The sequence below is a fragment of the Protopterus annectens genome, chromosome 4.part0 (genome assembly GCF_019279795.1).
Source record: "Protopterus annectens isolate FY-2018-M chromosome 4.part0, PAN1.0, whole genome shotgun sequence".
NCBI classification, from domain to species: domain Eukaryota; kingdom Metazoa; phylum Chordata; order Ceratodontiformes; family Protopteridae; genus Protopterus; species Protopterus annectens.
This window is the reverse complement of record NC_056733.1, coordinates 129,668,566-129,680,974: the sequence shown is the minus strand read 5'-3', so window position 1 is coordinate 129,680,974 and position 12,409 is coordinate 129,668,566. Positions and strand designations below refer to the sequence as shown.

Genomic DNA, 12,409 nt, shown 5'->3' with positions numbered 1-12,409 from the left:
GGCTCCCAGCCGGAAGCACAGATGACTGCTGGATGGTCTGTCCATCTTTATGTGGTAGTATGCATCCTGGAGGTCTATAGAGAATCAACTGCAGTGTTATCATCTGGAACTTGGTATTTTTTACTGAATCATTTAATCTGCTGAGATTCAAAATTGGTCTCCAGTCCCCTGTTCTTTTTGGCACTAAAAAGAATCTTGAGTAAGTTCTGGATCCTATTTGGTCTACTGGGATTGTTTGGATGACTCTTTTGTCTAGCAACTTTTGAATTTCTAGAGTTGCTTGATCCCTTTGACTGGGTGGAACACCTGGGGTTTTCTTTATGTTTGGGATGGGAAGAGAAAATGGTATGGAGTATCCTCAGGACATGATACTTTGTACCCACTTGTCTTTCATTATTTCCAGACAGGCTTTTAGGTACAAAGATAATAGACCCCCGGACTGCCTCCAGAGATGGACAGATGGGCCTCCCTTTAGGAGTACTGAAAGAGCCTACCATGGAAAGAATCCCTGTCACCCTGGTTTTGCGGACCCCCCCCCCCCCACCATGTTGACGGCATCTTCCATTTGTATTTCCCCCTCTGCCCCTAGGGGAAGAGTCACCATGTGTGTCCTGAAAAACTCTCTGGGATTTATGGAACCACATCTCCCACCCCTTCTGGCCTTCTGGATAAGGTCTAGAAGGTATAGAAAACTGGACTCCTACAGCAGAGAGAGAGTCTTTCCTTCTTGTTCACACCCGGGTTAGTGTCTTTTTAACTTTTGGCCCGAACAACGATGAGCCATTGAATGGGGCATTAATAACAGAAGATTTGAAAGGTTTCACAAAGTAAGGTAAACTCATCCAGGAATGTCTCCTTAGGGAAATTCCTAATCCTGCTGCTCTGCTCGCTCCATCTGCTGTATAAGAAATGAGTTTCATGGAGGAGTTGACCACAGAATTTAAGGTGGAGAGCTGAGAGGAAACCTTGTATGATACCCCTGCAGCTACTGTACCTTGGAGAGTATCTCCTAGCTCCTTTAGAAGATCTCTTTGTAGCCTTGTAAAATGCGTCAGATGGTTCAGTGATATGAGTGCAAAAGTCACATGCGCTTTCTGTATCTGTCCATCGTATGAGACTCCTTGTTCAGTGGATGGACAGACAAGGATGTTTCAGAAAGTTCCTTTTTGGTGGCTGCTGCCACCACCATAGCATCTACAGGGACACTCTTGGTCAGGAAGTCTCTATCTGAAGGGGCTGTGATGAACTTATCTGGCCTCCTAGGGACAGGCTCCACTGCATGTGAAGACTCCCATACCTGTCGACTAACTAGTTCCATAAGTTCGTTGAAAGGCGGAGACACTCAAGTGGCTGAAGGGTGAGACCCAAAGGCCTTCAGGTAAACAGACTCCTCATCAGAAGGGTTGATAGGCTTCCAGCCGCCTCTCTGCTTAAGGATTTCTAGGATGTCTGCAAAGGAGACATCCTCAGAGGGCGACCGTGGGGACCCTTCTGACTCATCGAGGTCTGTGACTGAGGTGACTGACTCTTCTGGGGAGTCCAAATATTTTCTCTTGCAGAGTCTTTTATGAGGGACCTCTTCATAGCTTCACAGGTGTTTACTAGGCTAACGACCACCAAGGGCCTTTTTAAGCCTAGCCATGCATCCCAAATCTCTGACAAGTTCTGATATCCTTGATAACTGTAAAAATGGTCCTGGGAGATGAACCATTTACAGGTTACCTGTTTGCATCAGAGACATAGGTGCCAAATCAGGGGTGAATTTCTGGTTTCCCATCCAATTGTTCAAGTTGCACTTGAATTGGATTAGGGAGGAACTCTGCTTCATATGGATGGGGAGCCTGTTCCATAGATGGGGTAGTCCCTGGGATACATACCTATCTCTCCAGCAGGTCCTATTTACATCACAGGCAAGGTTTAAGTCTACAGAACAGGTAATTCTGGTCCTGTTTGTTTTGTGGATATGTAGGCCGTCCATCAGAGTGGGGTCTGACAATGCCCTGTATGCCAGGCATAGATCTCCCCTCAAAAGCTTGCAGAAGACAGAATACAGGGATAGGGCCTTGAGGCGTTTTGCATAGGGTGTATTACTTATGCCCTGTATTCTTTTAGTGAGGAACCTCTGTGGACATTCCAGTTGTTGGATATGCCTGGTTAGGTACATACCAAAGGGGGCATTGTACTCAATGATAAGTCTGATGTATGCCGGATACAGTGAAACAATGACTTTCTTGGACTTAGATGCCATACTTTTATTTATAAGTTGCACAACACAGAATGATTTCCTCACTACTGTAGACACCCGATGATCAATGGCTAGATTACAATCTATGTGTGCCCCTAATTCTCTGACTACTGGGTCAACTCTAAGGGGTGTGTTGTCAATATGATAGTTACCAGGGATGGATGACTTCCCAAAGGATAGTATTATGTATTTCTTGGCATTTAGTTTTAGTCCATGACTCTGACACCAGTTGTTTGTCTGTGTCTGCCCCTCCTAGAGAACATTTGTGTCAGTGTGAGATTCAGTGACAGCTCCTAATTTGCAATCATCTGCAAATGTAGTCAGACAGAGACCAATGACATTGGCCTTGACCTCTGAGAAGTAAATGCCAAAAAGGAGCGGTCCAAGGACTAATCCCTGAGGGACTCCACTTGTGACTGGCCTCTTTGTACAGCTGGACTCCCCAACTCTAATTTCCTGGGTCCTGTCTGTGAGCCAGTTGGCTATCTACCGGGTGACATACAGGTTTGTACCTAACCTCTTGAGTTTGTCAACAATGCCCAAGTGGGGTATTCTGTCATATGCCTTGGCCAGATCAAGGTAGGCAGTGTGAATAATTTTGGCCTCATCCATTGCTTTAGTGACCTTCTCAAGGAAGTCCACCAGGTTGATTAGGCATAATCTGACTTTGACAAAACCAAACTGGGTTGGATCCAGTGTCTGGAGGTTTATTATATCTCTATTGATCATCTCCATGATAATTTTTTCCATGGCTTTACATATAAGTCTAGTAAGACTTATGGTTCTGTAGTTTTTGGGGTCTGTAGATGCCCCACCTTTGTGCAGTGGGATGACTGTTGCCTTTATCCATTCATGAGGAAGGCAACAGTCATCCCTCTTATTTCTTTAATTTCTTGGAACACCTTTTCCAACTGCTTATTCTTATATTCTGCTAATCCAAATACTATTCCTAAAACCTCTATGGATTTTTTATTAAATTTCATATTTCCTATATTTTCTTCACAACCCAAATCTTTACTTTTTCCTTCATTTATGCACAAACCTATATTTTTTTTAATAAAATGTTTAAGTCCTTACTTATTTCTTTTATTGCGGGTTTTTGTCGTCTCACAGTAAGACGCTGTCCCGTTTGATTCTCAGCTAGAGCGTCTTCTGCGTGGAGACATGCATGAATGGGCGTACCGTCGTTGAAGGTTGTGCGTCAGGGCTGGTAACTCGGCACGTAAAAATCAACTACCAATCATTAGCGGACCAGAGTTCCGCTGTGGCGACCCCTAACCGGGAAAAGCCTAAAGACACAACAACAACTTATTTCTTTTATCCTTTCTTTATTTCTAGTGATTAATACAATATCATCTGCATATGTATATATTATAGGCAAATGTACATATTCTGTCATCCTATATCCCGCAAAATCTGACTTTTTATTAATTTTATTGACTTTAACATTCATGGTTAAAGAAAACATGATGCTACTAGCTGGACATTCCTGTCTTATTCCACATTCTATGTTTATTTTCTCAGTTATCCATCAATTCACATTTATTCTAACCTTATTCTTCTCATAAACTGATTTTATTATCTGTATTATTTTCTTACTTCTATTATAAGCTTTTAACATTTCCCATAAGTCATATTGTTTTCTGTCAAATACCTTACTTAAATCTCCTATCATGATCTTTGCTTCCATCTTATTTACTATATCATCCATTACTTCTTTTATAATCCATAATAAGTCTTGACTTCCTTTTCTCTTTCTACCAAATAGTGTTTGATCAAGTAACTTATCTATTTATTTGTTAACCTCTTAGTTATTATTCTCATCAGTATTTTATAATCGGTGTTATTTAAAACTATTGGTCTCTAATTCTTTATATCCTATTTTTCACCCCTTTCTTCCACATGAATATTACTACACCTGTGCATATTTCTTCATTACTTATTCCCAATTCTCACCATTTAGTCAGTACTTCTAAATATATTACTTTATGTCATATTTCCATGTCATTATACATATGGTATCCAATACCATCTAAACCTGTTGCAGTATTTATTTTAAAGTCTTTTACTACATCTTTTAACTGTTTCAAAGTTAAAATTGCTTCCATAGTTTCATTATCTTCTTTAACCAGTTTATTAATTTTGTACTTTTGATTTCAAATTGTTTCTTTCTTCATAAGTGATTGTTTTATATGTTTATTAATAATACCACATATATCTTCTGGTGTTGTTACTTTCTTTCCTTCTTTATTCTTTAACTTCCTTATTATTTTCTTATTTTTCTTCATTAATTTACTTAAATAGGGTGCTACTTCTTTTTTTCCTTGCAAGCAATATTTCTGTTTATATAATAGATTTCTAGTCTTGCTTGATTCATTTCATATAATTCTTTCTCTTTTTCATGGACAGTTCTTTATTTATTTATCAGTTCTCTAAACATAACTTGGCTTAATGTTTTATATGTTTATTTTTCTTTTTTCTCTTATTCTCAGTAGATTCCAAGAAATATTTTTTTATATTTTTTTTAAAACATGTCCACCAACTTGCTCAATTTCCATAAAACATTCTCATATTTATATGATTTTTCCATAACTTAACTATTTCTTTCCTATCTTCTTACTTTAATTCTTTTTCATTCATTCTAATTCTTTTCCCTGCTGCGGTGGTGCTGCTGCGGTAGCGCTGTCGCCTCACAGTAAGACATTGTCCCATTCAATTCTCAGCTAGACCGTCTTCTGTCTGGAGACATGCGTGAATGGGTGTACCTTCGTTGAAGGTTGTGCGTCAGGGCTGGCAACGTGGCACGTAAAAATCTAGTGCCAATCATTAGTGGACCGGCGTTCCACTGTGGCGACCCCTAACCGGGAAAAGCCGAAAGACACAACAACAACAACTAATTCTTTTCCCTATTTTATATACTCTTTTTTTCATCTATTTTTATATAAATCGCTATATGATCTGAAAATCCTGCATGTTTTATTCCTTTCTGTATTATTCTTATACTATCTTATATAAAAAATAATAATAGAGTTCAGTTTTTATTTCACTTCTTCCAGAAGTCCAATGTATATTGTCCCATATATATAATTTACCATGTTCTATTATTTCATTTTCTATTTTAACATCACTATTATTTCTCTTATCTGTTCTTAAGTTGCAACTGAAGTCTCCTGCTATTATTATATCCATGTTAACACAGATGTAATTCAAAATCTTTTTTTAAACAAGAATCTCTTTCTTTTTCTTGTAACATAAGCATATATAGCTACACTTTTTTATTCTACCTTACATCTAATACTGTAATACGTCCTAATTCAATAATGGCAACATCATTTATCTTAATATTTTTTAACACAATATACATATCCCAGAACAAGTATCTGTTCCTATATTCCAAATGATAGGCCCATGCCATAGATTTTCAGTTTGCTTTCTTTCTTCTTCTGTTAATAATCTAATATCCTCTAAAACAATCATATGAGCATTTACTAGAATACACCTGGAGAGGTTTCAGAAGCTAGTGCCTTAGGGAGAGGAATGTCAAAACCCCTGAGTGGAGCTGTTTGAGGAGACAGCACCCTCCTCATCAGCTGGAAAGCCTCCCTCCCTTGATCCGAAGATACCTCCGGCTCAGAAGAGCCAGAAGAAATCCCTGGAACCAAGGCAGTTGGTTCCGAAGCCAGTGTAGGAGCTGAGCTCATCTGTGCTGAAGCCCAGAGAGGCAAGTTCATATCTGACAAATGTCTGGTCCGACTCCCCTCCCCGGACCTGACTGGAGAGTGTCGGCTCCTAGACTCCTCGGCCAGAACCGAGGAATGTCAGAGCAGATATCGGTTCCGAAGATACCAGGATGGTTCTCAGGCACCGAGGGTTCCACAACAGTCGGTTCCAAGCATTCCGGCTCTGAGGTCCTAGGTTGGCTTGGAGGAGGAATCGATGTCAGTATGATAGTTTTGGCTGGCTCCAAATCCCTGTGGGTTGGAGCCGAAAGAAGTTTGGCTAGCGCTGGTGTCTTTAGAAGCCTATGCACCACCCTATCCTCATCATCATCCAAAAGACTCCTGGAGGACTTAGAGGAGAGAGTAAGGGATCTGACTGACTGCAAAATAGGTGAGCTCAGACAGGATTAACTGACTCCAATTCTGGGGATCAGCTCCTGAGTTCAAATTCCATAGGTACCAAAACAGCTGGCACCAATGAAGCAGATTTTGTTGATTCTGAAATAGTCGGAGCCGGAGATACAATTTTGCTCAATTTTTTTAACAGGCTCTGATTGCCCTGAAGAGGGAGAAGATATTTTAGTGGACTTGTCTGATTAGTTGAAGGTGCTTTCGTAGATCCTGAAGTGCCCGAACATTCTTCTACAGCTTCCTGGAAGGGGGACTTCAATAAGCCTCTCACAATTAACTTGTCCACTCTGGTAGCACTCTAGAGCTGAATGAGTGACATATCGAGCATGATTCCTGCAGATGTACTGCTCTCCCAAGCAATAAACATAAACAGTATGGGAGTCCATTATCGACATCTGGCTGCACTTACTACACTTTTTAAAGCCCTAAGGCTTAGTTTCCTTATGTTCTTTGGACATGTTTAAATCACAGTCCACACACACACATGCACACACACAAACACACACACACACAAGAGCAAAACAATAACTACAACAACAACTATTAAAGCCTACAGTATAATATATAAATTATCAAAAAAACTTTTTTTTTTTTTTTTTTTTTTGGAAACTTCAAGCAAGAGAGAGAGAAAGAAGTTAGGTTGCCCCCTAAAATGGGCAGCAGCAGCCCTCTAACTTAAAAGGGCTGATGCCCCTTTTATTCAAGCAGGAGGAAAAAACTAATAAGAATAAGCACTCACAAGATGCCCTCAAACAAAAACAGGCAGCCACAGCCCTCTAACTTAAATGGTCTGATGCCTTTCTCTTTACTCTAACAACAGTAAATGTAGAAAAATTAGCTGGGATAGGGAAAATCAAGGCCTAACGAAAAAATGACGGTCAGAAGCAACAATACAGCAATGAATATTCCTAACTACAATACCTACAAGAATAGTAAACGCTAACTGGTTTTAAAGTATAACAAGAAATGTTTTTAGAGAAGAATAGTATAATAACGATAATAAAGGTAATAAAGCTTGGTTCACTTAGCCAGAGCCAAGATGGAAGCCTCTGATCTGTTTAACGGCAAACGAGATCTGAGGAGCTACACTAGAGCATGATAGGATAGGGATACAGCCACAAGCCAGTGGAAGACATCAAGCTTTAGTATACGGCCGAGTTGGAACCGAGAATCAGTTCTGAACCAAACTAGTAAGAATGAAGGCAAGATAGGACAATATAACATTAAACTGTTTGGCAACAACTGGATTCACTAAAGCTATAGCTGCTGTGTCAGGTCTGGGACTGGTATATAAAAACTTGACAGACTGAGGAACTTTATTCATTCTGTCTGCTTTGGAAAAATGTTTGCAGTGACACAACTGGTGAGATAGGTGAAGGTTCTGGAAATTCCAGTTGAAGAAATTATAATATTTTCTGAGGGACTCAGAAGCCTCACTATTCTCCCACTGAAAAAAAATATTCATTGTGGAAATAGTCTAAAGAGAAAGAGATTCATGCACAGGAAGAATCAAATACATATTCTCTTCAAAATCTGAATCAGAAACTTGAGGAGAAAAAAAATGCATCAGTCCTTTCACATTCCCCCGAAGGTTTAATTTCTTGAACCTTGTCAGTGAAAATGCTATGTATTTTCTTTTAGTAGAAACAGCCCCATAAGAAGGGTCAAGAGCCTGCACAAGGGCCTGACTCAGGCAACTAAATTATTCCTGTCCAAAGTAACTTACACAGGAGAAGAAAAAGTTTATTTTTCTGTCACTTTGTACAGGAATTTAGAAAAATAAAAACAGTCAGTATCGCAAGCAACAAGTTCCCCAGGGATGGGCACAACATTCTGGCTAAACAGGGATATATTTCCTACTCCTCCTCCCAGGACTGACAAAAGTGTCTCTCCCTTGCCACTAAGAGGACTCCAACAGCTGCAGAGGATGTGTCCGAAGACCATGGTGACTGTATGGACTACGCTAGAGAACCCCACCCCCAAAAAAAAAAAATTAGTGGTCTGAAGAACCAGCTTTGGCCACAGCAGAGACAACCACCTGTGGCTGAGGTGAATTATCAGCCTGCTGTGGTGGCAACGGTGGCTTAACAATTTTTTTTTTTGTGGCTGGAAGAAGGTCCAACCAAGAAACATGTATGTTGTTCCATGGTGAAGTTTCAAAATGGTGCCTGATTCTCAGGGAAGCTTAGCAGCAGTAGTTAGTAAAAAATGGAAAGTAGGGAAAAAGGTCATTTTTCTTAGAAAAAATAAAACACATTAAAATGCACATTAAACACTTTCCCTAGCCCCAAAAAAGTACAATAATCATAGTTTCTCCACAAAAATGTAGTTTTAAACAACAACTTTCTACTACAATAGTAAAAAGACATGCTTCCATTTAAAGTACAAAAAAGTCACAAGACAGTCAATCAAAACACTTTTTCTAGATTAAAAGTACTTCTTTATCAGAAAAAGTAAGTTTTCATAAAAAAAAGTAAAGTGGAAAGTTTCTTCTAAACAGAACTTATATACTGAACAAAAGGATAGCATTAGCTTATCATTGACACTCAAAAACACAAAGAGGAGTGCTCTTCTCGGCAGCAGGAAGTCTCTGAAGGGCTTGGTGCCCAAACCTGACTTTCAATAGGCTCAGCTCGAGCTGACTAATGCTTTTGGCATGAGGATGGTGCTGTGAAACTTTGGAAGCTGGCCAGCTGTTACATTCTATGTAGGATATCACCCCATATAGATATGCCTCCACCAGCTCTGTTCCTACCCATGATGGACACTCTGAAATGAGGCTCAGATGGTGCACAGCAGCATGAAGTCAATGTTTTTACCCAGTTAGTCACTGGGCACATTTCTGGTCATGAAAAGATTGATTTACTTATGTAAAATGATAACTTTGGAGTACCGATCTTCATTGGTGTCAATCCTCAAGATGCAACCCAACTCTGTTTGAAATCAACTGCATGCCTGTTATATACAGAGTTCTAACTCCTCTACAGGGACGTCAGACTCACCTCTCAAGTGTTCAGATTTTTGCACAATGTACAGATTTGTGCCTCACATTTTTTATTTCTTCTGGCAAATCAGTAAGGATTGAAGTCACTAAATAATAACAGACTTCATATCCTTCAGAAAATGTATGATGATACAAAACCTGTTGTTCTAGCAACTGTCTAAGTTTATAAGAGCAATATTTAAAATATGTCCCTAATTTTGGCCTTTGTTCCTTCCCTTATTTTAGTTTTGTCCAGATTTCTTGTGTTAGAGATTGAGAGATTGATTGGGGCCAAGTGGCTTGAAAGATCTGCTGCCAGCTTGAGTACAGGGGACATCTAAGGAAGACACCTCTTATTTATCAATATTCACTTTAAAGGCAGAATTCTGGACGTACAACTGAAACAGATCCCAGAGTTCACTAAACACTTCATTGGAAGGCTGGTAATAATTAGAAGGATATTATCAGTGAGCAAGTTTATATCCACGGGGTATACGGCTCCACCCCACAACTTCCACTGAGGCAGATTCTCATTTTGTCGATATTCCTATGGTCAAGACAAACAGCAGAGATGAAAGAAGGCAGCTCTGGCAGGTACTACAGGTAGGACTAAACTTTTAAAAAGTCCAGAGGCCAAGCTTCCCCGTGCCAAAAGCAAGATCATGTGACCTATGACCTGAATAACTTTCTTGGAGTTTTAGAATTCCAGCACCACCATCCAGTACAGCCAGGGCAGTCTATCCAAAGCCTTTTGAGCATCAAGTCTTACAGTTAGGGTTGGTACTCCTCAATGAACTACATTTTTCTGTTAAGTCAAGTGTCTGCAGAATACAATCAGTTGGTTGTCAGAAGAGATAGCCCCTGACTAATTAAGATGGACCAAGTCCACTTCCTAAGGTCGTAACCTGCATAGCCATGTCATCATTAAGAGTTTATAATCCATATTTAGAAAGAAAACTGACCTATACCTTCCAAGATCCATGTCAGGTATCTTAATCATTGGTACAAGAATGATCTTCCCTGATGGTAAGGGATATCACTCAGTTTCAGATAGGTAAAAATTAAAATGCTCACACAGCAATACTGATATTTGACAACATTGACTTCCACAAGTTTCAGCTTGCAGTCTATCTGTCCCAGCTATCATACCTATTTTAAGTGCCTTCATACTGCTTCTAAATTCCTTCATTCCAGCTGGGTCAAACAGCAAATCTTGCTAGGTCACTAAGCCAATGCTTGGGAACAGATAAACTAGGAAAAAGAGTGAATGGCAAACTAAATCCGGAAGGCTTATGAATAAGGTTGGCTCCTACATCTGTTACAGTAATACCCCTAGCTGAATAGCTTGTACAAGATGTGATGATGAAAGGTATTGCCAGCAGAAGTAGGGCAGTGGATGTGCAACATATGCCAGCACAGCTAGCTGGAATTTTGTTAAGAACTATATGTCATTTGTATATCAAAATGCTTGTGCTGAAAATGTATTTGTGAGGTTTGCTTGTGTTGAAAATGTATCAACAGTGGGTCCTGCTGGACAGAAAAGAAATATACATGCATGTAGTAACTAATTAAATGTATGCACTGCAACTGCTGAAATTAATATATTGTAACAGAGGATATTAGAAGAGAAGAGGTTAATCACAGTCCGGCTGCAGCCAAAAATTAAATTACTGGGCCAAGGTCATAAAGATTGTATCTTACAGTTTTCAATGCAGCCAGAGACAAAAACGCTTTCTGTACTGTCTTTGGGGTGAACTAATTGATACTCTGGAAGAGTGGAGATTTGAAATAGTTTTATGACTTCCAGAATCTGCAACGGATCTTACCAAAAGCTCTGTGTTTGTGTATTATTGACAAATATGTGTTAACTCCTGGCAGCTTCTAGCCAAGGGGGTAGCATGGGAACTAGAGGTCAGAAGACCAGATGTATGTGATGTCATTCTGTAATCCGTCTCTAAAATGATGTTTTAATACTAGGTGAGACTGAAGTCTTAGAGCACTCTATTTTTGGAACCTGACAAAGAACAATCCCTCACCTACTTCATCTTGCCTTGCTCTAGTAAGCGACCAGGGAATAGTTATTCTTCAAGTCAGTCAGGAAAATATAGTGAGATTAGTTAAGTACTGTTTTTCTGTACCTGGTTGAATCTATTCATCCTTGTTATTTTAATATTTCCTGTGACTCAAACGCTGGTGTTTATTGTAAGTAGATATTTAGGATTTTCATGTTCTTTTGCTATTTATTATTAAATATATTTAAACTTTTCATTGTGGCTTGTCCTTTAGAGAATATTTTAACCTTTGGGAGTACTCATATCTATTTGGTGACTCTGTGGCCACTCCTGGAAGCATTCATTGCTGGTTGGGTTCGGAACTGTGAATCGGTTCCAACCCAGCCTATACAAAAGCTTGAGATCTTCCACCGGCTCGTGGCTATACCCTATCCCATCATGCTCAGGGAAGATTACTCAGATCTTGTTTGCAGATACTATAACTACTACCCCTAAACATATAACCATGTCCAATACAAGAACTAAGGAACAGATTCAGAGAACATCAAGTTCCAATTAGCAATAAACCTCTCGATCCTCCAGGAGCAAAGGCCGGGGGAAGGAGGGTGGGAAGCAAGAATGAAGGTGAGATGGACAACAAACATGGAACATTATGGTGAGTACATAACTTCTTAATATTATGTGGTTGTTAAGACAGCATCCCTAGCACCTTCTTTCTTGGGTGGCTCAAGGGAAAATACTCTTCAGAACAGTGGACCCAAAAAGGCCCTGTTCCTGGAGGCCAAATCAACTTTGTAATGAGTGATAAAGGTATGAGGCTTTACCCATGTTGCTGCTGCACAAATTAAATCCATGGGTAGCCTTGCCTGAAAGGCAGACGAGGTTGCTATAGCTTTTGCGGAGTGGTCTTTTATTTTTCCTGGAAGTGCTCTATTCTGAGATCTGTATGTGAAAGTTATACACTCAGTAAGCCAACTGGAAAGTGTGATCTTCGATGTGGGGGCACCCTTCTTTTTATCTGAAAAAGATACAAACAGTC

At 39.7% G+C, this 12,409-nt stretch overlaps 1 protein-coding gene across 1 annotated transcript in view; it reads right to left on the bottom strand.

The window, feature by feature from the left end:
- LOC122800226 (dynein axonemal heavy chain 17-like) overlaps positions 1 to 12,409 on the bottom strand; it is a 17,083,451-nt gene that overhangs the window by 10,305,212 nt on the left and 6,765,830 nt on the right. The gene's annotated exons all lie outside the window — the stretch shown is intronic.